Source organism: Delphinapterus leucas, chromosome 12 (genome assembly GCF_059928025.1).
Source record: "Delphinapterus leucas isolate spDelLeu-1000000601 "Yukka" chromosome 12, BTC_Dleu_Yukka2, whole genome shotgun sequence".
Taxonomy (NCBI): domain Eukaryota; kingdom Metazoa; phylum Chordata; class Mammalia; order Artiodactyla; family Monodontidae; genus Delphinapterus; species Delphinapterus leucas.
Window position 1 is genome coordinate 662,623 of NC_143140.1, and position 25,618 is coordinate 688,240.

Sequence of the window (25,618 nt, forward strand, 5' to 3'; positions counted from 1 at the left end):
AAGCTGCTCCTCTGGGCCTGTGGCTATTCGAAAGCCTGCAGTGCCACAGGAAGAACAGGACTTCAACTGCAGTAAGAACGCAAGCTGACTTCCTCTAGGAGGCACGGTGACTTCAGGCAGGACGTCTTAGGTGGAATGCGAAGACGAGGGTTACCCTGAGTGCAGCTCAGGCTAGGGCAACGCGTAAGACTTGCACGCCGTGTGGGACGTGCCAGAACGGTGTTCGTGAACGTGTGCGAGGGCTGAGGAAATGAAGCTGCTCCAAAAGAGAGGGCAGTGCGTTTCCCTACACCCGGCATGCACAGAGGGGCTGTAACGGGCTCCGGGTCTGGACGTTGCTTAGCTGACCCAGGTGAGCCTGGGGTACTCAAGTGTTCCTGCGGGAATAGGGTGCCCAGGCTAGCGTCCTAGGTGTCCAGAAAACTGTGCTGCCGTTCAAGGAACGCAGAGCAGGGGCCAGCGCCTCATGGAAACTGCTGCACGCCTCTGCTTCTGCACGGCAAATCAGGGCCTTACTTCCAGGCATGTGTTCATGCTGGGTGTGCCGGTAGCGATATAGCAGGGTAAGATGCTGACTTTCTCCTCGAGCAGAGTGACTTCACGTACGAGGGCCTCGAAGTGCTCCAAGCACAGTGTTCTCTCATGGCAGCTCACACAAGGACCATGAGAAGTTTTCTGTGCACTTCGGACTCACCAGCAATGTTGTCCTGAGGCCGTTCGAGGACTCTGGAAATGTAGCTCTCCTCAAGGAACGTACAGTGTGTTGCCCATCACTGGGCACGCACAGAGGGCCTCCGAGGGATGCACCAATGGGCCTCGAAATTGCTCAGCCGGCCCACAGGGGTCTGGAGGTACTCAGTGAAGTTGCAGGAAAACGAGGCCTACCCGAGAGGCCTAGGAGTCCTCAGACGTGTACTTCCTTTAAAGTAAAGCATATAAGGGACAAAGAACTCATGGAAATAGCTGCATGCCTCCCTTTCTGCACGGCTACTAAGGGCCTAACCTGGAGGCAACTTTTCACGTTGAGATTCCCTTTAGCTCTAGAGCTTGTCAGGCTGACCACCACCGCGGCCATGGAAGCCCCTGGTTTAGACAGAGCAAACTCATTTTCTCCCCAGAAGCATTCTTACAGTGTTTACAGGCCTGTCAAGAGGAGGGAATGGCAGGCACTTTCAATGCAGCGTGAACGCTGCCTTCAAAATGGGAAAGCAAGGCTAGTTCCAACAGGTCCCCTTTTCCAGGGGCACACTCAGCATGCACCCCTGTGGCTTCTAAGAAGTCCGAGGAGACACAGGTTACCCTGTGTTTCCTTCCCTGACTCAACTTCTCGAAGTAGGGTGTTCTGCATCATGCGAACTGCCTCAACCAAGGAACGCCGTAAGCTGCCCCTCTGGGCCTGTGTCTATTCGAAAGCCTGCAGTGCCACAGGAAGAACAGGACTTCAACTGCAGTAAGAACGCAAGCTGACTTCCTCTAGGAGGCACGGTGACTTCAGGCAGGACGTCTTAGGTGGAATGCGAAGACGAGGGTTACCCTGAGTGCAGCTCAGGCTAGGGCAACGCGTAAGACTTCAACGCCGTGTGGGACGTGCCAGAACGCTGTTCGTGAACGTGTGCGAGGGCTGAGGAAATGAAGCTGCTCCAAAAGAGAGGGCAGTGCGTTTCCCTACACCCGGCATGCACAGAGGGGCTGTAACGGGCTCCGGGTCTGGACGTTGCTTAGCTGACCCAGGTGAGCCTGGGGTACTCAAGTGTTCCTGCGGGAATAGGGTGCCCAGGCTAGCGTCCTAGGTGTCCAGAAAACTGTGCTGCCGTTCAAGGAACGCAGAGCAGAGGCCAGCGCCTCATGGAAACTGCTGCACGCCTCTGCTTCTGCACGGCAAATCAGGGCCTTACTTCCAGGCATGTGTTCATGCTGGGTGTGCCGGTAGCGATATAGCAGGGTAAGATGCTGACTTTCTCCTCGAGCAGAGTGACTTCACGTACGAGGGCCTCGAAGTACTCCAAGCACAGTGTTCTCTCATGGCAGCTCACACAAGGACCATGAGAAGTTTTCTGTGCACTTCGGACTCACCAGCAAAGTTGTCCTGAGGCCGTTCGAGGACTCTGGAAATGTAGCTCTCCTCAAGGAACGTACAGTGTGTTGCCCATCACTGGGCACGCACAGAGGGCCTCCGAGGGATGCACCAATGGGCCTCGAAGTTGCTCAGCCGGCCCACAGGGGTCTGGAGGTACTCAGTGAACTTGCAGGGAAAACGAGGCCTACCCGAGAGGCCTAGGAGTCCTCAGACGTGTACTTCCTTTAAAGTAAAGCATATAAGGGACTAAGAACTCATGGAAACAGCTGCATGCCTCCCTTTCTGCACGGCTACTAAGGGCCTAACCTGGAGGCAAGTTTTCACGTTGAGATTCCCTTTAGCTCTAGAGCTTGTCAGGCTGACCACCACCGCGGCCATGGAAGCCCCTGGTTTAGACAGAGCAAACTCATTTTCTCCCCAGAAGCATTCTTACAGTGTTTACAGGCCTGTCAAGAGGAGGGAATGGCAGGCACTTTCAATGCAGCGTGAACGCTGCCTTCAAAACGGGAAAGCAAGGCTAGTTCCAGCAGGTCCCCTTTTCCAGGGACACACTCAGCATGCACCCCTGTGGCTTCTAACAAGTCCGAGGAGACACAGGTTACCCTGTGTTTCCTTCCCTGACTCAACTTCTCGAAGTAGGGTGTTCTGCATCATGCGAACTGCCTCAACCAAGGAACGCCGTAAGCTGCTCCTCTGGGCCTGTGGCTATTCGAAAGCCTGCAGTGCCACAGGAAGAACAGGACTTCAACTGCAGTAAGAACGCAAGCTGACTTCTCTAGGAGGCACGGTGACTTCAGGCAGGACGTCTTAGATGGAATGCGAAGACGAGGGTTACCCTGAGTGCAGCTCAGGCTAGGGCAACGCGTAAGACTTGCACGCCGTGTGGGACGTGCCAGAACGGTGTTCGTGAACGTGTGCGAGGGCTGAGGAAATGAAGCTGCTCCAAAAGAGAGGGCAGTGCGTTTCCCTACACCCGGCATGCACAGAGGGGCTGTAACGGGCTCCGGGTCTGGACGTTGCTTAGCTGACCCAGGTGAGCCTGGGGTACTCAAGTGTTCCTGCGGGAATAGGGTGCCCAGGCTAGCGTCCTAGGTGTCCAGAAAACTGTGCTGCCGTTCAAGGAACGCAGAGCAGAGGCCAGCGCCTCATGGAAACTGCTGCACGCCTCTGCTTCTGCACGGCAAATCAGGGCCTTACTTCCAGGCATGTGTTCATGCTGGGTGTGCCGGTAGCGATATAGCAGGGTAAGATGCTGACTTTCTCCTCGAGCAGAGTGACTTCACGTACGAGGGCCTCGAAGTGCTCCAAGCACAGTGTTCTCTCATGGCAGCTCACACAAGGACCATGAGAAGTTTTCTGTGCACTTCGGACTCACCAGCAATGTTGTCCTGAGGCCGTTCGAGGACTCTGGAAATGTAGCTCTCCTCAAGGAACGTACAGTGTGTTGCCCATCACTGGGCACGCACAGAGGGCCTCCGAGGGATGCACCAATGGGCCTCGAAATTGCTCAGCCGGCCCACAGGGGTCTGGAGGTACTCAGTGAACTTGCAGGAAAACGAGGTCTACCCGAGAGGCCTAGGAGTCCTCAGACGTGTACTTCCTTTAAAGTAAAGCATATAAGGGACAAAGAACTCATGGAAATAGCTGCATGCCTCCCTTTCTGCACGGCTACTAAGGGCCTAACCTGGAGGCAAGTTTTCACGTTGAGATTCCCTTTAGCTCTAGAGCTTGTCAGGCTGACCACCACCGCGGCCATGGAAGCCCCTGGTTTAGACAGAGCAAACTCATTTTCTCCCCAGAAGCATTCTTACAGTGTTTACAGGCCTGTCAAGAGGAGGGAATGGCAGGCACTTTCAATGCAGCGTGAACGCTGCCTTCAAAATGGGAAAGCAAGGCTAGTTCCAACAGGTCCCCTTTTCCAGGGGCACACTCAGCATGCACCCCTGTGGCTTCTAAGAAGTCCGAGGAGACACAGGTTACCCTGTGTTTCCTTCCCTGACTCAACTTCTCGAAGTAGGGTGTTCTGCATCATGCGAACTGCCTCAACCAAGGAACGCCGTAAGCTGCTCCTCTGGGCCTGTGGCTATTCGAAAGCCTGCAGTGCCACAGGAAGAACAGGACTTCAACTGCAGTAAGAACGCAAGCTGACTTCCTCTAGGAGGCACGGTGACTTCAGGCAGGACGTCTTAGGTGGAATGCGAAGACGAGGGTTACCCTGAGTGCAGCTCAGGCTAGGGCAACGCGTAAGACTTCAACGCCGTGTGGGACGTGCCAGAACGCTGTTCGTGAACGTGTGCGAGGGCTGAGGAAATGAAGCTGCTCCAAAAGAGAGGGCAGTGCGTTTCCCTACACCCGGCATGCACAGAGGGGCTGTAACGGGCTCCGGGTCTGGACGTTGCTTAGCTGACCCAGGTGAGCCTGGGGTACTCAAGTGTTCCTGCGGGAATAGGGTGCCCAGGCTAGCGTCCTAGGTGTCCAGAAAACTGTGCTGCCGTTCAAGGAACGCAGAGCAGAGGCCAGCGCCTCATGGAAACTGCTGCACGCCTCTGCTTCTGCACGGCAAATCAGGGCCTTACTTCCAGGCATGTGTTCATGCTGGGTGTGCCGGTAGCGATATAGCAGGGTAAGATGCTGACTTTCTCCTCGAGCAGAGTGACTTCACGTACGAGGGCCTCGAAGTACTCCAAGCACAGTGTTCTCTCATGGCAGCTCACACAAGGACCATGAGAAGTTTTCTGTGCACTTCGGACTCACCAGCAAAGTTGTCCTGAGGCCGTTCGAGGACTCTGGAAATGTAGCTCTCCTCAAGGAACGTACAGTGTGTTGCCCATCACTGGGCACGCACAGAGGGCCTCCGAGGGATGCACCAATGGGCCTCGAAATTGCTCAGCCGGCCCACAGGGGTCTGGAGGTACTCAGTGAACTTGCAGGAAAACGAGGTCTACCCGAGAGGCCTAGGAGTCCTCAGACGTGTACTTCCTTTAAAGTAAAGCATATAAGGGACAAAGAACTCATGGAAATAGCTGCATGCCTCCCTTTCTGCACGGCTACTAAGGGCCTAACCTGGAGGCAACTTTTCACGTTGAGATTCCCTTTAGCTCTAGAGCTTGTCAGGCTGACCACCACCGCGGCCATGGAAGCCCCTGGTTTAGACAGAGCAAACTCATTTTCTCCCCAGAAGCATTCTTACAGTGTTTACAGGCCTGTCAAGAGGAGGGAATGGCAGGCAGTTTCAATGCAGCGTGAACGCTGCCTTCAAAATGGGAAAGCAAGGCTAGTTCCAACAGGTCCCCTTTTCCAGGGGCACACTCAGCATGCACCCCTGTGGCTTCTAAGAAGTCCGAGGAGACACAGGTTACCCTGTGTTTCCTTCCCTGACTCAACTTCTCGAAGTAGGGTGTTCTGCATCATGCGAACTGCCTCAACCAAGGAACGCCGTAAGCTGCTCCTCTGGGCCTGTGGCTATTCGAAAGCCTGCAGTGCCACAGGAAGAACAGGACTTCAACTGCAGTAAGAACGCAAGCTGACTTCCTCTAGGAGGCACGGTGACTTCAGGCAGGACGTCTTAGGTGGAATGCGAAGACGAGGGTTACCCTGAGTGCAGCTCAGGCTAGGGCAACGCGTAAGACTTCAACGCCGTGTGGGACGTGCCAGAACGCTGTTCGTGAACGTGTGCGAGGGCTGAGGAAATGAAGCTGCTCCAAAAGAGAGGGCAGTGCGTTTCCCTACACCCGGCATGCACAGAGGGGCTGTAACGGGCTCCGGGTCTGGACGTTGCTTAGCTGACCCAGGTGAGCCTGGGGTACTCAAGTGTTCCTGCGGGAATAGGGTGCCCAGGCTAGCGTCCTAGGTGTCCAGAAAACTGTGCTGCCGTTCAAGGAACGCAGAGCAGAGGCCAGCGCCTCATGGAAACTGCTGCACGCCTCTGCTTCTGCACGGCAAATCAGGGCCTTACTTCCAGGCATGTGTTCATGCTGGGTGTGCCGGTAGCGATATAGCAGGGTAAGATGCTGACTTTCTCCTCGAGCAGAGTGACTTCACGTACGAGGGCCTCGAAGTACTCCAAGCACAGTGTTCTCTCATGGCAGCTCACACAAGGACCATGAGAAGTTTTCTGTGCACTTCGGACTCACCAGCAAAGTTGTCCTGAGGCCGTTCGAGGACTCTGGAAATGTAGCTCTCCTCAAGGAACGTACAGTGTGTTGCCCATCACTGGGCACGCACAGAGGGCCTCCGAGGGATGCACCAATGGGCCTCGAAGTTGCTCAGCCGGCCCACAGGGGTCTGGAGGTACTCAGTGAACTTGCAGGGAAAACGAGGCCTACCCGAGAGGCCTAGGAGTCCTCAGACGTGTACTTCCTTTAAAGTAAAGCATATAAGGGACTAAGAACTCATGGAAACAGCTGCATGCCTCCCTTTCTGCCCGGCTACTAAGGGCCTATCCTGGAGGCAAGTTTTCACGTTGAGATTCCCTTTAGCTCTAGGGCTTGTCAGGCTGACCACCACCGCGGCCATGGAAGCCCCTGGTTTAGACAGAGCAAACTCATTTTCTCCCCAGAAGCATTCTTACAGTGTATACAGGCCTGTCAAGAGGAGGGAATGGCAGGCACTTTCAATGCAGCGTGAACGCTGCCTTCAAAACGGGAAAGCAAGGCTAGTTCCAGCAGGTCCCCTTTTCCAGGGGCACACTCCGCATGCACCCCTGTGGCTTCTAACAAGTCCGAGGAGACACAGGTTACCCTGTGTTTCCTTCCCTGACTCAACTTCTCGAAGTAGGGTGTTCTGCATCATGCGAACTGCCTCAACCAAGGAACGCCGTAAGCTGCTCCTCTGGGCCTGTGGCTATTCGAAAGCCTGCAGTGCCACAGGAAGAACAGGACTTCAACTGCAGTAAGAACGCAAGCTGACTTCCTCTAGGAGGCACGGTGACTTCAGGCAGGACGTCTTAGATGGAATGCGAAGACGAGGGTTACCCTGAGTGCAGCTCAGGCTAGGGCAACGCGTAAGACTTCCACGCCGTGTGGGACGTGCCAGAACGGTGTTCGTGAACGTGTGCGAGGGCTGAGGAAATGAAGCTGCTCCAAAAGAGAGGGCAGTGCGTTTCCCTACACCCGGCATGCACAGAGGGGCTGTAACGGGCTCCGGGTCTGGACGTTGCTTAGCTGACCCAGGTGAGCCTGGGGTACTCAAGTGTTCCTGCGGGAATAGGGTGCCCAGGCTAGCGTCCTAGGTGTCCAGAAAACTGTGCTGCCGTTCAAGGAACGCAGAGCAGAGGCCAGCGCCTCATGGAAACTGCTGCACGCCTCTGCTTCTGCACGGCAAATCAGGGCCTTACTTCCAGGCATGTGTTCATGCTGGGTGTGCCGGTAGCGATATAGCAGGGTAAGATGCTGACTTTCTCCTCGAGCAGAGTGACTTCACGTACGAGGGCCTCGAAGTGCTCCAAGCACAGTGTTCTCTCATGGCAGCTCACACAAGGACCATAAGAAGTTTTCTGTGCACTTCGGACGCACCAGCAATGTTGTCCTGAGGCCGTTCGAGGACTCTGGAAATGTAGCTCTCCTCAAGGAACGTACAGTGTGTTGCCCATCACTGGGCACGCACAGAGGGCCTCCGAGGGATGCACCAATGGGCCTCGAAATTGCTCAGCCGGCCCACAGGGGTCTGGAGGTACTCAGTGAACTTGCAGGAAAACGAGGTCTACCCGAGAGGCCTAGGAGTCCTCAGACGTGTACTTCCTTTAAAGTAAAGCATATAAGGGACAAAGAACTCATGGAAATAGCTGCATGCCTCCCTTTCTGCACGGCTACTAAGGGCCTAACCTGGAGGCTTTTCACGTTGAGATTCCCTTTAGCTCTAGAGCTTGTCAGGCTGACCACCACCGCGGCCATGGAAGCCCCTGGTTTAGACAGAGCAAACTCATTTTCTCCCCAGAAGCATTCTTACAGTGTTTACAGGCCTGTCAAGAGGAGGGAATGGCAGGCACTTTCAATGCAGCGTGAACGCTACCTTCCAAATGGGAAAGCAAGGCTAGTTCCAACAGGTCCCCTTTTCCAGGGGCACACTCAGCATGCACCCCTGTGGCTTCTAAGAAGTCCGAGGAGACACAGGTTACCCTGTGTTTCCTTCCCTGACTCAACTTCTCGAAGTAGGGTGTTCTGCATCATGCGAACTGCCTCAACCAAGGAACGCCGTAAGCTGCTCCTCTGGGCCTGTGGCTATTCGAAAGCCTGCAGTGCCACAGGAAGAACAGGACTTCAACTGCAGTAAGAACGCAAGCTGACTTCCTCTAGGAGGCACGGTGACTTCAGGCAGGACGTCTTAGGTGGAATGCGAAGACGAGGGTTACCCTGAGTGCAGCTCAGGCTAGGGCAACGCGTAAGACTTGCACGCCGTGTGGGACGTGCCAGAACGGTGTTCGTGAACGTGTGCGAGGGCTGAGGAAATGAAGCTGCTCCAAAAGAGAGGGCAGTGCGTTTCCCTACACCCGGCATGCACAGAGGGGCTGTAACGGGCTCCGGGTCTGGACGTTGCTTAGCTGACCCAGGTGAGCCTGGGGTACTCAAGTGTTCCTGCGGGAATAGGGTGCCCAGGCTAGCGTCCTAGGTGTCCAGAAAACTGTGCTGCCGTTCAAGGAACGCAGAGCAGAGGCCAGCGCCTCATGGAAACTGCTGCACGCCTCTGCTTCTGCACGGCAAATCAGGGCCTTACTTCCAGGCATGTGTTCATGCTGGGTGTGCCGGTAGCGATATAGCAGGGTAAGATGCTGACTTTCTCCTCGAGCAGAGTGACTTCACGTACGAGGGCCTCGAAGTGCTCCAAGCACAGTGTTCTCTCATGGCAGCTCACACAAGGACCATGAGAAGTTTTCTGTGCACTTCGGACTCACCAGCAATGTTGTCCTGAGGCCGTTCGAGGACTCTGGAAATGTAGCTCTCCTCAAGGAACGTACAGTGTGTTGCCCATCACTGGGCACGCACAGAGGGCCTCCGAGGGATGCACCAATGGGCCTCGAAATTGCTCAGCCGGCCCACAGGGGTCTGGAGGTACTCAGTGAAGTTGCAGGAAAACGAGGCCTACCCGAGAGGCCTAGGAGTCCTCAGACGTGTACTTCCTTTAAAGTAAAGCATATAAGGGACAAAGAACTCATGGAAATAGCTGCATGCCTCCCTTTCTGCACGGCTACTAAGGGCCTAACCTGGAGGCAACTTTTCACGTTGAGATTCCCTTTAGCTCTAGAGCTTGTCAGGCTGACCACCACCGCGGCCATGGAAGCCCCTGGTTTAGACAGAGCAAACTCATTTTCTCCCCAGAAGCATTCTTACAGTGTTTACAGGCCTGTCAAGAGGAGGGAATGGCAGGCACTTTCAATGCAGCGTGAACGCTGCCTTCAAAATGGGAAAGCAAGGCTAGTTCCAACAGGTCCCCTTTTCCAGGGGCACACTCAGCATGCACCCCTGTGGCTTCTAAGAAGTCCGAGGAGACACAGGTTACCCTGTGTTTCCTTCCCTGACTCAACTTCTCGAAGTAGGGTGTTCTGCATCATGCGAACTGCCTCAACCAAGGAACGCCGTAAGCTGCTCCTCTGGGCCTGTGGCTATTCGAAAGCCTGCAGTGCCACAGGAAGAACAGGACTTCAACTGCAGTAAGAACGCAAGCTGACTTCCTCTAGGAGGCACGGTGAGTTCAGGCAGGACGTCTTAGGTGGAATGCGAAGACGAGGGTTACCCTGAGTGCAGCTCAGGCTAGGGCAACGCGTAAGACTTCAACGCCGTGTGGGACGTGCCAGAACGCTGTTCGTGAACGTGTGCGAGGGCTGAGGAAATGAAGCTGCTCCAAAAGAGAGGGCAGTGCGTTTCCCTACACCCGGCATGCACAGAGGGGCTGTAACGGACTCCGGGTCTGGACGTTGCTTAGCTGACCCAGGTGAGCCTGGGGTACTCAAGTGTTCCTGCGGGAATAGGGTGCCCAGGCTAGCGTCCTAGGTGTCCAGAAAACTGTGCTGCCGTTCAAGGAACGCAGAGCAGAGGCCAGCGCCTCATGGAAACTGCTGCACGCCTCTGCTTCTGCACGGCAAATCAGGGCCTTACTTCCAGGCATGTGTTCATGCTGGGTGTGCCGGAAGCGATATAGCAGGGTAAGATGCTGACTTTCTCCTCGAGCAGAGTGACTTCACGTACGAGGGCCTCGAAGTACTCCAAGCACAGTGTTCTCTCATGGCAGCTCACACAAGGACCATGAGAAGTTTTCTGTGCACTTCGAACTCACCAGCAAAGTTGTCCTGAGGCCGTTCGAGGACTCTGGAAATGTAGCTCTCCTCAAGGAACGTACAGTGTGTTGCCCATCACTGGGCACGCACAGAGGGCCTCCGAGGGATGCACCAATGGGCCTCGAAGTTGCTCAGCCGGCCCACAGGGGTCTGGAGGTACTCAGTGAACTTGCAGGGAAAACGAGGCCTACCCGAGAGGCCTAGGAGTCCTCAGACGTGTACTTCCTTTAAAGTAAAGCATATAAGGGACTAAGAACTCATGGAAACAGCTGCATGCCTCCCTTTCTGCACGGCTACTAAGGGCCTAACCTGGAGGCAAGTTTTCACGTTGAGATTCCCTTTAGCTCTAGAGCTTGTCAGGCTGACCACCACCGCGGCCATGGAAGCCCCTGGTTTAGACAGAGCAAACTCATTTTCTCCCCAGAAGCATTCTTACAGTGTTTACAGGCCTGTCAAGAGGAGGGAATGGCAGGCACTTTCAATGCAGCGTGAACGCTGCCTTCAAAACGGGAAAGCAAGGCTAGTTCCAGCAGGTCCCCTTTTCCAGGGACACACTCAGCATGCACCCCTGTGGCTTCTAACAAGTCCGAGGAGACACAGGTTACCCTGTGTTTCCTTCCCTGACTCAACTTCTCGAAGTAGGGTGTTCTGCATCATGCGAACTGCCTCAACCAAGGAACGCCGTAAGCTGCTCCTCTGGGCCTGTGGCTATTCGAAAGCCTGCAGTGCCACAGGAAGAACAGGACTTCAACTGCAGTAAGAACGCAAGCTGACTTCCTCTAGGAGGCACGGTGACTTCAGGCAGGACGTCTTAGATGGAATGCGAAGACGAGGGTTACCCTGAGTGCAGCTCAGGCTAGGGCAACGCGTAAGACTTGCACGCCGTGTGGGACGTGCCAGAACGGTGTTCGTGAACGTGTGCGAGGGCTGAGGAAATGAAGCTGCTCCAAAAGAGAGGGCAGTGCGTTTCCCTACACCCGGCATGCACAGAGGGGCTGTAACGGGCTCCGGGTCTGGACGTTGCTTAGCTGACCCAGGTGAGCCTGGGGTACTCAAGTGTTCCTGCGGGAATAGGGTGCCCAGGCTAGCGTCCTAGGTGTCCAGAAAACTGTGCTGCCGTTCAAGGAACGCAGAGCAGAGGCCAGCGCCTCATGGAAACTGCTGCACGCCTCTGCTTCTGCACGGCAAATCAGGGCCTTACTTCCAGGCATGTGTTCATGCTGGGTGTGCCGGTAGCGATATAGCAGGGTAAGATGCTGACTTTCTCCTCGAGCAGAGTGACTTCACGTACGAGGGCCTCGAAGTGCTCCAAGCACAGTGTTCTCTCATGGCAGCTCACACAAGGACCATAAGAAGTTTTCTGTGCACTTCGGACGCACCAGCAATGTTGTCCTGAGGCCGTTCCAGGACTCTGGAAATGTAGCTCTCCTCAAGGAACGTACAGTGTGTTGCCCATCACTGGGCACGCACAGAGGGCCTCCGAGGGATGCACCAATGGGCCTCGAAATTGCTCAGCCGGCCCACAGGGGTCTGGAGGTACTCAGTGAACTTGCAGGAAAACGAGGTCTACCCGAGAGGCCTAGGAGTCCTCAGACGTGTTCTTCCTTTAAAGTAAAGCATATAAGGGACAAAGAACTCATGGAAATAGCTGCATGCCTCCCTTTCTGCACGGCTACTAAGGGCCTAACCTGGAGGCAAGTTTTCACGTTGAGATTCCCTTTAGCTCTAGAGCTTGTCAGGCTGACCACCACCGCGGCCATGGAAGCCCCTGGTTTAGACAGAGCAAACTCATTTTCTCCCCAGAAGCATTCTTACAGTGTTTACAGGCCTGTCAAGAGGAGGGAATGGCAGGCACTTTCAATGCAGCGTGAACGCTGCCTTCAAAATGGGAAAGCAAGGCTAGTTCCAACAGGTCCCCTTTTCCAGGGGCACACTCAGCATGCACCCCTGTGGCTTCTAAGAAGTCCGAGGAGACACAGGTTACCCTGTGTTTCCTTCCCTGACTCAACTTCTCGAAGTAGGGTGTTCTGCATCAGGCGAACTGCCTCAACCAAGGAACGCCGTAAGCTGCTCCTCTGGGCCTGTGGCTATTCGAAAGCCTGCAGTGCCACAGGAAGAACAGGACTTCAACTGCAGTAAGAACGCAAGCTGACTTCCTCTAGGAGGCACGGTGACTTCAGGCAGGACGTCTTAGGTGGAATGCGAAGACGAGGGTTACCCTGAGTGCAGCTCAGGCTAGGGCAACGCGTAAGACTTCAACGCCGTGTGGGACGTGCCAGAACGCTGTTCGTGAACGTGTGTGAGGGCTGAGGAAATGAAGCTGCTCCAAAAGAGAGGGCAGTGCGTTTCCCTACACCCGGCATGCACAGAGGGGCTGTAACGGGCTCCGGGTCTGGACGTTGCTTAGCTGACCCAGGTGAGCCTGGGGTACTCAAGTGTTCCTGCGGGAATAGGGTGCCCAGGCTAGCGTCCTAGGTGTCCAGAAAACTGTGCTGCCGTTCAAGGAACGCAGAGCAGAGGCCAGCGCCTCATGGAAACTGCTGCACGCCTCTGCTTCTGCACGGCAAATCAGGGCCTTACTTCCAGGCATGTGTTCATGCTGGGTGTGCCGGTAGCGATATAGCAGGGTAAGATGCTGACTTTCTCCTCGAGCAGAGTGACTTCACGTACGAGGGCCTCGAAGTACTCCAAGCACAGTGTTCTCTCATGGCAGCTCACACAAGGACCATGAGAAGTTTTCTGTGCACTTCGGACTCACCAGCAAAGTTGTCCTGAGGCCGTTCGAGGACTCTGGAAATGTAGCTCTCCTCAAGGAACGTACAGTGTGTTGCCCATCACTGGGCACGCACAGAGGGCCTCCGAGGGATGCACCAATGGGCCTCGAAGTTGCTCAATCGGCCCACAGGGGTCTGGAGGTGCTCAGTGAACTTGCAGGAAAACGAGGCCTACCCGAGAGGCCTAGGAGTCCTCAGACGTGTACTTCCTTTAAAGTAAAGCATATAAGGGACTAAGAACTCATGGAAACAGCTGCATGCCTCCCTTTCTGCCCGGCTACTAAGGGCCTATCCTGGAGGCAAGTTTTCACGTTGAGATTCCCTTTAGCTCTAGGGCTTGTCAGGCTGACCACCACCGCGGCCATGGAAGCCCCTGGTTTAGACAGAGCAAACTCATTTTCTCCCCAGAAGCATTCTTACAGTGTTTACAGGCCTGTCAAGAGGAGGGAATGGCAGGCACTTTCAATGCAGCGTGAACGCTGCCTTCAAAACGGGAAAGCAAGGCTAGTTCCAGCAGGTCCCCTTTTCCAGGGGCACACTCAGCATGCACCCCTGTGGCTTCTAACAAGTCCGAGGAGACACAGGTTACCCTGTGTTTCCTTCCCTGACTCAACTTCTCGAAGTAGGGTGTTCTGCATCATGCGAACTGCCTCAACCAAGGAACGCCGTAAGCTGGTCCTCTGGGCCTGTGGCTCTTCGAAAGCCTGCAGTGCCACAGGAAGAACAGGACTTCAACTGCAGTAAGAACGCAAGCTGACTTCCTCTAGGAGGCACGGAGACTTCAGGCAGGACGTCTTAGATGGAATGCGAAGACGAGGGTTACCCTGAGTGCAGCTCAGGCTAGGGCAACGCGTAAGACTTCCACGCCGTGTGGGACGTGCCAGAACGCTGTTCGTGAACGTGTGCGAGGGCTGAGGAAATGAAGCTGCTCCAAAAGAGAGGGCAGTGCGTTTCCCTACACCCGGCATGCACAGAGGGGCTGTAACGGGCTCCGGGTCTGGACGTTGCTTAGCTGACCCAGGTGAGCCTGGGGTACTCAAGTGTTCCTGCGGGAATAGGGTGCCCAGGCTAGCGTCCTAGGTGTCCAGAAAACTGTGCTGCCGTTCAAGGAACGCAGAGCAGAGGCCAGCGCCTCATGGAAACTGCTGCACGCCTCTGCTTCTGCACGGCAAATCAGGGCCTTACTTCCAGGCATGTGTTCATGCTGGGTGTGCCGGTAGCGATATAGCAGGGTAAGATGCTGACTTTCTCCTCGAGCAGAGTGACTTCACGTACGAGGGCCTCGAAGTGCTCCAAGCACAGTGTTCTCTCATGGCAGCTCACACAAGGACCATGAGAAGTTTTCTGTGCACTTCGGACGCACCAGCAATGTTGTCCTGAGGCCGTTCCAGGACTCTGGAAATGTAGCTCTCCTCAAGGAACGTACAGTGTGTTGCCCATCACTGGGCAAGCACAGAGGGCCTCCGAGGGATGCACCAATGGGCCTCGAAATTGCTCAGCCGGCCCACAGGGGTCTGGAGGTACTCAGTGAACTTGCAGGAAAACGAGGTCTACCCGAGAGGCCTAGGAGTCCTCAGACGTGTACTTCCTTTAAAGTAAAGCATATAAGGGACAAAGAACTCATGGAAATAGCTGCATGCCTCCCTTTCTGCACGGCTACTAAGGGCCTAACCTGGAGGCAACTTTTCACGTTGAGATTCCCTTTAGCTCTAGAGCTTGTCAGGCTGACCACCACCGCGGCCATGGAAGCCCCTGGTTTAGACAGAGCAAACTCATTTTCTCCCCAGAAGCATTCTTACAGTGTTTACAGGCCTGTCAAGAGGAGGGAATGGCAGGCACTTTCAATGCAGCGTGAACGCTGCCTTCAAAATGGGAAAGCAAGGCTAGTTCCAACAGGTCCCCTTTTCCAGGGGCACACTCAGCATGCACCCCTGTGGCTTCTAAGAAGTCCGAGGAGACACAGGTTACCCTGTGTTTCCTTCCCTGACTCAACTTCTCGAAGTAGGGTGTTCTGCATCATGCGAACTGCCTCAACCAAGGAACGCCGTAAGCTGCTCCTCTGGGCCTGTGGCTATTCGAAAGCCTGCAGTGCCACAGGAAGAACAGGACTTCAACTGCAGTAAGAACGCAAGCTGACTTCCTCTAGGAGGCACGGTGACTTCAGGCAGGACGTCTTAGATGGAATGCGAAGACGAGGGTTACCCTGAGTGCAGCTCAGGCTAGGGCAACGCGTAAGACTTGCACGCCGTGTGGGACGTGCCAGAACGGTGTTCGTGAACGTGTGCGAGGGCTGAGGAAATGAAGCTGCTCCAAAAGAGAGGGCAGTGCGTTTCCCTACACCCGGCATGCACAGAGGGGCTGTAACGGGCTCCGGGTCTGGACGTTGCTTAGCTGACCCAGGTGAGCCTGGGGTACTCAAGTGTTCCTGCGGGAATAGGGTGCCCAGGCTAGCGTCCTAGGTGTCCAGAAAACTGTGCTGCCGTTCAAGGAACGCAGAGCAGAGGCCAGCGCCTCATGGAAACTGCTGCACGCCTCTGCTTCTGCACGGCAAATCAGGGCCTTACTTCCAGGCATGTGTTCATGCTGGGTGTGCCGGTAGCGATATAGCAGGGTAAGATGCTGACTTTCTCCTCGAGCAGAGTGACTTCACGTACGAGGGCCTCGAAGTACTCCAAGCACAGTGTTCTCTCATGGCAGCTCACACAAGGACCATGAGAAGTTTTCTGTGCACTTCGGACTCACCAGCAAAGTTGTCCTGAGGCCGTTCGAGGACTCTGGAAATGTAGCTCTCCTCAAGGAACGTACAGTGTGTTGCCCATCACTGGGCACGCACAGAGGGCCTCCGAGGGATGCACCAATGGGCCTCGAAATTGCTCAGCCGGCCCACAGGGGTCTGGAGGTACTCAGTGAACTTGCAGGAAAACGAGGTCTACCCGAGAGGCCTAGGAGTCCTCAGACGTGTACTTCCTTTAAAGTAAAGCATATAAGGGACAAAGAACTCATGGAAATAGCTGCATGCCTCCCTTTCTGCACGGCTACTAAGGGCCTAACCTGGAGGCAACTTTTCACGTTGAGATTCCCTTTAGCTCTAGAGCTTGTCAGGCTGACCACCACCGCGGCCATGGAAGCCCCTGGTTTAGACAGAGCAAACTCATTTTCTCCCCAGAAGCATTCTTACAGTGTTTACAGGCCTGTCAAGAGGAGGGAATGGCAGGCAGTTTCAATGCAGCGTGAACGCTTCCTTCAAAACGGGAAAGCAAGGCTAGTTCCAGCAGGTCCCCTTTTCCAGGGGCACACTCAGCATGCACCCCTGTGGCTTCTAACAAGTCCGAGGAGACACAGGTTACCCTGTGTTTCCTTCCCTGACTCAACTTCTCGAAAGCGTGTTCTGCATCATGCGAACTGCCTCAACCAAGGAACGCCGTAAGCTGCTCCTCTGGGCCTGTGGCTATTCGAAAGCCTGCAGTGCCACAGGAAGAACAGGACTTCAACTGCAGTAAGAACGCAAGCTGACTTCCTCTAGGAGGCACGGTGACTTCAGGCAGGACGTCTTAGGTGGAATGCGAAGACGAGGGTTACCCTGAGTGCAGCTCAGGCTAGGGCAACGCGTAAGACTTGCACGCCGTGTGGGACGTGCCAGAACGGTGTTCGTGAACGTGTGCGAGGGCTGAGGAAATGAAGCTGCTCCAAAAGAGAGGGCAGTGCGTTTCCCTACACCCGGCATGCACAGAGGGGCTGTAACGGGCTCCGGGTCTGGACGTTGCTTAGCTGACCCAGGTGAGCCTGGGGTACTCAAGTGTTCCTGCGGGAATAGGGTGCCCAGGCTAGCGTCCTAGGTGTCCAGAAAACTGTGCTGCCGTTCAAGGAACGCAGAGCAGAGGCCAGCGCCTCATGGAAACTGCTGCACGCCTCTGCTTCTGCACGGCAAATCAGGGCCTTACTTCCAGGCATGTGTTCATGCTGGGTGTGCCGGTAGCGATATAGCAGGGTAAGATGCTGACTTTCTCCTCGAGCAGAGTGACTTCACGTACGAGGGCCTCGAAGTGCTCCAAGCACAGTGTTCTCTCATGGCAGCTCACACAAGGACCATGAGAAGTTTTCTGTGCACTTCGGACTCACCAGCAAAGTTGTCCTGAGGCCGTTCGAGGACTCTGGAAATGTAGCTCTCCTCAAGGAACGTACAGTGTGTTGCCCATCACTGGGCACGCACAGAGGGCCTCCGAGGGATGCACCAATGGGCCTCGAAATTGCTCAGCCGGCCCACAGGGGTCTGGAGGTACTCAGTGAAGTTGCAGGAAAACGAGGCCTACCCGAGAGGCCTAGGAGTCCTCAGACGTGTACTTCCTTTAAAGTAAAGCATATAAGGGACAAAGAACTCATGGAAATAGCTGCATGCCTCCCTTTCTGCACGGCTACTAAGGGCCTAACCTGGAGGCAACTTTTCACGTTGAGATTCCCTTTAGCTCTAGAGCTTGTCAGGCTGACCACCACCGCGGCCATGGAAGCCCCTGGTTTAGACAGAGCAAACTCATTTTCTCCCCAGAAGCATTCTTACAGTGTTTACAGGCCTGTCAAGAGGAGGGAATGGCAGGCACTTTCAATGCAGCGTGAACGCTACCTTCCAAATGGGAAAGCAAGGCTAGTTCCAACAGGTCCCCTTTTCCAGGGACACACTCAGCATGCACCCCTGTGGCTTCTAAGAAGTCCGAGGAGACACAGGTTACCCTGTGTTTCCTTCCCTGACTCAACTTCTCGAAGTAGGGTGTTCTGCATCATGCGAACTGCCTCAACCAAGGAACGCCGTAAGCTGCCCCTCTGGGCCTGTGGCTATTCGAAAGCCTGCAGTGCCACAGGAAGAACAGGACTTCAACTGCAGTAAGAACGCAAGCTGACTTCCTCTAGGAGGCACGGTGACTTCAGGCAGGACGTCTTAGGTGGAATGCGAAGACGAGGGTTACCCTGAGTGCAGCTCAGGCTAGGGCAACGCGTAAGACTTCAACGCCGTGTGGGACGTGCCAGAACGCTGTTCGTGAACGTGTGCGAGGGCTGAGGAAATGAAGCTGCTCCAAAAGAGAGGGCAGTGCGTTTCCCTACACCCGGCATGCACAGAGGGGCTGTAACGGGCTCCGGGTCTGGACGTTGCTTAGCTGACCCAGGTGAGCCTGGGGTACTCAAGTGTTCCTGCGGGAATAGGGTGCCCAGGCTAGCGTCCTAGGTGTCCAGAAAACTGTGCTGCCGTTCAAGGAACGCAGAGCAGAGGCCAGCGCCTCATGGAAACTGCTGCACGCCTCTGCTTCTGCACGGCAAATCAGGGCCTTACTTCCAGGCATGTGTTCATGCTGGGTGTGCCGGTAGCGATATAGCAGGGTAAGATGCTGACTTTCTCCTCGAGCAGAGTGACTTCACGTACGAGGGCCTCGAAGTACTCCAAGCACAGTGTTCTCTCATGGCAGCTCACACAAGGACCATGAGAAGTTTTCTGTGCACTTCGGACTCACCAGCAAAGTTGTCCTGAGGCCGTTCGAGGACTCTGGAAATGTAGCTCTCCTCAAGGAACGTACAGTGTGTTGCCGATCACTGGGCACGCACAGAGGGCCTCCGAGGGATGCACCAATGGGCCTCGAAGTTGCTCAGCCGGCCTACAGGGGTCTGGAGGTACTCAGTGAACTTGCAGGGAAAACGAGGCCTACCCGAGAGGCCTAGGAGTCCTCAGACGTGTACTTCCTTTAAAGTAAAGCATATAAGGGACTAAGAACTCATGGAAACAGCTGCATGCCTCCCTTTCTGCACGGCTACTAAGGGCCTAACCTGGAGGCAAGTTTTCACGTTGAGATTCCCTTTAGCTCTAGAGCTTGTCAGGCTGACCACCACCGCGGCCATGGAAGCCCCTGGTTTAGACAGAGCAAACTCATTTTCTCCCCAGAAGCATTCTTACAGTGTTTACAGGCCTGTCAAGAGGAGGGAATGGCAGGCACTTTCAATGCAGCGTGAACGCTGCCTTCAAAATGGGAAAGCAAGGCTAGTTCCAACAGGTCCCCTTTTCCAGGGGCACACTCAGCATGCACCCCTGTGGCTTCTAAGAAGTCCGAGGAGACACAGGTTACCCTGTGTTTCCTTCCCTGACTCAACTTCTCGAAGTAGGGTGTTCTGCATCATGCGAACTGCCTCAACCAAGGAACGCCGTAAGCTGCCCCTCTGGGCCTGTGTCTATTCGAAAGCCTGCAGTGCCACAGGAAGAACAGGACTTCAACTGCAGTAAGAACGCAAGCTGACTTCCTCTAGGAGGCACGGTGACTTCAGGCAGGACGTCTTAGATGGAATGCGAAGACGAGGGTTACCCTGAGTGCAGCTCAGGCTAGGGCAACGCGTAAGACTTCAACGCCGTGTGGGACGTGCCAGAACGCTGTTCGTGAACGTGTGCGAGGGCTGAGGAAATGAAGCTGCTCCAAAAGAGAGGGCAGTGCGTTTCCCTACACCCGGCATGCACAGAGGGGCTGTAACGGGCTCCGGGTCTGGACGTTGCTTAGCTGACCCAGGTGAGCCTGGGGTACTCAAGTGTTCCTGCGGGAATAGGGTGCCCAGGCTAGCGTCCTAGGTGTCCAGAAAACTGTGCTGCCGTTCAAGGAACGCAGAGCAGAGGCCAGCGCCTCATGGAAACTGCTGCACGCCTCTGCTTCTGCACGGCAAATCAGGGCCTTACTTCCAGGCATGTGTTCATGCTGGGTGTGCCGGTAGCGATATAGCAGGGTAAGATGCTGACTTTCTCCTCGAGCAGAGTGACTTCACGTACGAGGGCCTCGAAGTACTCCAAGCACAGTGTTCTCTCATGGCAGCTCACACAAGGACCATGAGAAGTTTTCTGTGCACTTCGGACTCACCAGCAAAGTTGTCCTGAGGCCGTTCGAGGACTCTGGAAATGTAGCTCTCCTCAAGGAACGTACAGTGTGTTGCCCATCACTGGGCACGCACAGAGGGCCTCCGAGGGATGCACCAATGGGCCTCGAAATTGCTCAGCCGGCCCACAGGGGTCTGGAGGTACTCAGTGAACTTGCAGGAAAACGAGGTCTACCCGAGAGGCCTAGGAGTCCTCAGACGTGTACTTCCTTTAAAGTAAAGCATATAAGGGACAAAGAACTCATGGAAATAGCTGCATGCCTCCCTTTCTGCACGGCTACTAAGGGCCTAACCTGGAGGCAACTTTTCACGTTGAGATTCCCTTTAGCTCTAGAGCTTGTCAGGCTGACCACCACCGCGGCCATGGAAGCCCCTGGTTTAGACAGAGCAAACTCATTTTCTCCCCAGAAGCATTCTTACAGTGTTTACAGGCCTGTCAAGAGGAGGGAATGGCAGGCAGTTTCAATGCAGCGTGAACGCTGCCTTCAAAATGGGAAAGCAAGGCTAGTTCCAACAGGTCCCCTTTTCCAGGGGCACACTCAGCATGCACCCCTGTGGCTTCTAAGAAGTCCGAGGAGACACAGGTTACCCTGTGTTTCCTTCCCTGACTCAACTTCTCGAAGTAGGGTGTTCTGCATCATGCGAACTGCCTCAACCAAGGAACGCCGTAAGCTGCTCCTCTGGGCCTGTGGCTATTCGAAAGCCTGCAGTGCCACAGGAAGAACAGGACTTCAACTGCAGTAAGAACGCAAGCTGACTTCCTCTAGGAGGCACGGTGACTTCAGGCAGGACGTCTTAGGTGGAATGCGAAGACGAGGGTTACCCTGAGTGCAGCTCAGGCTAGGGCAACGCGTAAGACTTCAACGCCGTGTGGGACGTGCCAGAACGCTGTTCGTGAACGTGTGCGAGGGCTGAGGAAATGAAGCTGCTCCAAAAGAGAGGGCAGTGCGTTTCCCTACACCCGGCATGCACAGAGGGGCTGTAACGGGCTCCGGGTCTGGACGTTGCTTAGCTGACCCAGGTGAGCCTGGGGTACTCAAGTGTTCCTGCGGGAATAGGGTGCCCAGGCTAGCGTCCTAGGTGTCCAGAAAACTGTGCTGCCGTTCAAGGAACGCAGAGCAGAGGCCAGCGCCTCATGGAAACTGCTGCACGCCTCTGCTTCTGCACGGCAAATCAGGGCCTTACTTCCAGGCATGTGTTCATGCTGGGTGTGCCGGTAGCGATATAGCAGGGTAAGATGCTGACTTTCTCCTCGAGCAGAGTGACTTCACGTACGAGGGCCTCGAAGTACTCCAAGCACAGTGTTCTCTCATGGCAGCTCACACAAGGACCATGAGAAGTTTTCTGTGCACTTCGGACTCACCAGCAAAGTTGTCCTGAGGCCGTTCGAGGACTCTGGAAATGTAGCTCTCCTCAAGGAACGTACAGTGTGTTGCCCATCACTGGGCACGCACAGAGGGCCTCCGAGGGATGCACCAATGGGCCTCGAAGTTGCTCAATCGGCCCACAGGGGTCTGGAGGTGCTCAGTGAACTTGCAGGAAAACGAGGCCTACCCGAGAGGCCTAGGAGTCCTCAGACGTGTACTTCCTTTAAAGTAAAGCATATAAGGGCCTAAGAACTCATGGAAACAGCTGCATGCCTCCCTTTCTGCCCGGCTACTAAGGGCCTATCCTGGAGGCAAGTTTTCACGTTGAGATTCCCTTTAGCTCTAGGGCTTGTCAGGCTGACCACCACCGCGGCCATGGAAGCCCCTGGTTTAGACAGAGCAAACTCATTTTCTCCCCAGAAGCATTCTTACAGTGTTTACAGGCCTGTCAAGAGGAGGGAATGGCAGGCACTTTCAATGCAGCGTGAACGCTGCCTTCAAAACGGGAAAGCAAGGCTAGTTCCAGCAGGTCCCCTTTTCCAGGGGCACACTCAGCATGCACCCCTGTGGCTTCTAACAAGTCCGAGGAGACACAGGTTACCCTGTGTTTCCTTCCCTGACTCAACTTCTCGAAGTAGGGTGTTCTGCATCATGCGAACTGCCTCAACCAAGGAACGCCGTAAGCTGCTCCTCTGGGCCTGTGGCTCTTCGAAAGCCTGCAGTGCCACAGGAAGAACAGGACTTCAACTGCAGTAAGAACGCAAGCTGACTTCCTCTAGGAGGCACGGAGACTTCAGGCAGGACGTCTTAGATGGAATGCGAAGACGAGGGTTACCCTGAGTGCAGCTCAGGCTAGGGCAACGCGTAAGACTTCAACGCCGTTTGGGACGTGCCAGAACGCTGTTCGTGAACGTGTGCGAGGGCTGAGGAAATGAAGCTGCTCCAAAAGAGAGGGCAGTGCGTTTCCCTACACCCGGCATGCACAGAGGGGCTGTAACGGGCTCCGGGTCTGGACGTTGCTTAGCTGACCCAGGTGAGCCTGGGGTACTCAAGTGTTCCTGCGGGAATAGGGTGCCCAGGCTAGCGTCCTAGGTGTCCAGAAAACTGTGCTGCCGTTCAAGGAACGCAGAGCAGAGGCCAGCGCCTCATGGAAACTGCTGCACGCCTCTGCTTCTGCACGGCAAATCAGGGCCTTACTTCCAGGCATGTGTTCATGCTGGGTGTGCCGGTAGCGATATAGCAGGGTAAGATGCTGACTTTCTCCTCGAGCAGAGTGACTTCACGTACGAGGCCTCGAAGTGCTCCAAGCACAGTGTTCTCTCATGGCAGCTCACACAAGGACCATGAGAAGTTTTCTGTGCACTTCGGACGCACCAGCAATGTTGTCCTGAGGCCGTTCGAGGACTCTGGAAATGTAGCTCTCCTCAAGGAACGTACAGTGTGTTGCCCATCACTGGGCAAGCACAGAGGGCCTCCGAGGGATGCACCAATGGGCCTCGAAATTGCTCAGCCGGCCCACAGGGGTCTGGAGGTACTCAGTGAACTTGCAGGAAAACGAGGTCTACCCGAGAGGCCTAGGAGTCCTCAGACGTGTACTTCCTTTAAAGTAAAGCATATAAGGGACAAAGAACTCATGGAAATAGCTGCATGCCTCCCTTTCTGCACGGCTACTAAGGGCCTAACCTGGAGGCAACTTTTCACGTTGAGATTCCCTTTAGCTCTAGAGCTTGTCAGGCTGACCACCACCGCGGCCATGGAAGCCCCTGGTTTAGACAGAGCAAACTCATTTTCTCCCCAGAAGCATTCTTACAGTGTTTACAGGCCTGTCAAGAGGAGGGAATGGCAGGCACTTTCAATGCAGCGTGAACGCTGCCTTCAAAATGGGAAAGCAAGGCTAGTTCCAACAGGTCCCCTTTTCCAGGGGCACACTCAGCATGCACCCCTGTGGCTTCTAAGAAGTCCGAGGAGACACAGGTTACCCTGTGTTTCCTTCCCTGACTCAACTTCTCGAAGTAGGGTGTTCTGCATCATGCGAACTGCCTCAACCAAGGAACGCCGTAAGCTGCTCCTCTGGGCCTGTGGCTATTCGAAAGCCTGCAGTGCCACAGGAAGAACAGGACTTCAACTGCAGTAAGAACGCAAGCTGACTTCCTCTAGGAGGCACGGTGACTTCAGGCAGGACGTCTTAGATGGAATGCGAAGACGAGGGTTACCCTGAGTGCAGCTCAGGCTAGGGCAACGCGTAAGACTTCCACGCCGTGTGGGACGTGCCAGAACGGTGTTCGTGAACGTGTGCGAGGGCTGAGGAAATGAAGCTGCTCCAAAAGAGAGGGCAGTGCGTTTCCCTACACCCGGCATGCACAGAGGGGCTGTAACGGGCTCCGGGTCTGGACGTTGCTTAGCTGACCCAGGTGAGCCTGGGGTACTCAAGTGTTCCTGCGGGAATAGGGTGCCCAGGCTAGCGTCCTAGGTGTCCAGAAAACTGTGCTGCCGTTCAAGGAACGCAGAGCAGAGGCCAGCGCCTCATGGAAACTGCTGCACGCCTCTGCTTCTGCACGGCAAATCAGGGCCTTACTTCCAGGCATGTGTTCATGCTGGGTGTGCCGGTAGCGATATAGCAGGGTAAGATGCTGACTTTCTCCTCGAGCAGAGTGACTTCACGTACGAGGGCCTCGAAGTACTCCAAGCACAGTGTTCTCTCATGGCAGCTCACACAAGGACCATGAGAAGTTTTCTGTGCACTTCGGACTCACCAGCAAAGTTGTCCTGAGGCCGTTCGAGGACTCTGGAAATGTAGCTCTCCTCAAGGAACGTACAGTGTGTTGCCCATCACTGGGCACGCACAGAGGGCCTCCGAGGGATGCACCAATGGGCCTCGAAATTGCTCAGCCGGCCCACAGGGGTCTGGAGGTACTCAGTGAACTTGCAGGAAAACGAGGTCTACCCGAGAGGCCTAGGAGTCCTCAGACGTGTACTTCCTTTAAAGTAAAGCATATAAGGGACAAAGAACTCATGGAAATAGCTGCATGCCTCCCTTTCTGCACGGCTACTAAGGGCCTAACCTGGAGGCAACTTTTCACGTTGAGATTCCCTTTAGCTCTAGAGCTTGTCAGGCTGACCACCACCGCGGCCATGGAAGCCCCTGGTTTAGACAGAGCAAACTCATTTTCTCCCCAGAAGCATTCTTACAGTGTTTACAGGCCTGTCAAGAGGAGGGAATGGCAGGCAGTTTCAATGCAGCGTGAACGCTGCCTTCAAAACGGGAAAGCAAGGCTAGTTCCAGCAGGTCCCCTTTTCCAGGGGCACACTCAGCATGCACCCCTGTGGCTTCTAACAAGTCCGAGGAGACACAGGTTACCCTGTGTTTCCTTCCCTGACTCAACTTCTCGAAGTAGGGTGTTCTGCATCATGCGAACTGCCTCAACCAAGGAACGCCGTAAGCTGCTCCTCTGGGCCTGTGGCTATTCGAAAGCCTGCAGTGCCACAGGAAGAACAGGACTTCAACTGCAGTAAGAACGCAAGCTGACATCCTCTAGGAGGCACGGTGACTTCAGGCAGGACGTCTTAGATGGAATGCGAAGACGAGGGTTACCCTGAGTGCAGCTCAGGCTAGGGCAACGCGTAAGACTTCCACGCCGTGTGGGACGTGCCAGAACGGTGTTCGTGAACGTGTGCGAGGGCTGAGGAAATGAAGCTGCTCCAAAAGAGAGGGCAGTGCGTTTCCCTACAACCGGCATGCACAGAGGGGCTGTAACGGGCTCCGGGTCTGGACGTTGCTTAGCTGACCCAGGTGAGCCTGGGGTACTCAAGTGTTCCTGCGGGAATAGGGTGCCCAGGCTAGCGTCCTAGGTGTCCAGAAAACTGTGCTGCCGTTTAAGGAACGCAGAGCAGAGGCCAGCGCCTCATGGAAACTGCTGCACGCCTCTGCTTCTGCACGGCAAATCAGGGCCTTACTTCCAGGCATGTGTTCATGCTGGGTGTGCCGGTAGCGATATAGCAGGGTAAGATGCTGACTTTCTCCTCGAGCAGAGTGACTTCACGTACGAGGGCCTCGAAGTACTCCAAGCACAGTGTTCTCTCATGGCAGCGCACACAAGGACCATGAGAAGTTTTCTGTGCACTTCGGACTCACCAGCAATGTTGTCCTGAGGCCGTTCCAGGACTCTGGAAATGTAGCTCTCCTCAAGGAACGTACAGTGTGTTACCCATCACTGGGCACGCACAGAGGGCCTCCGAG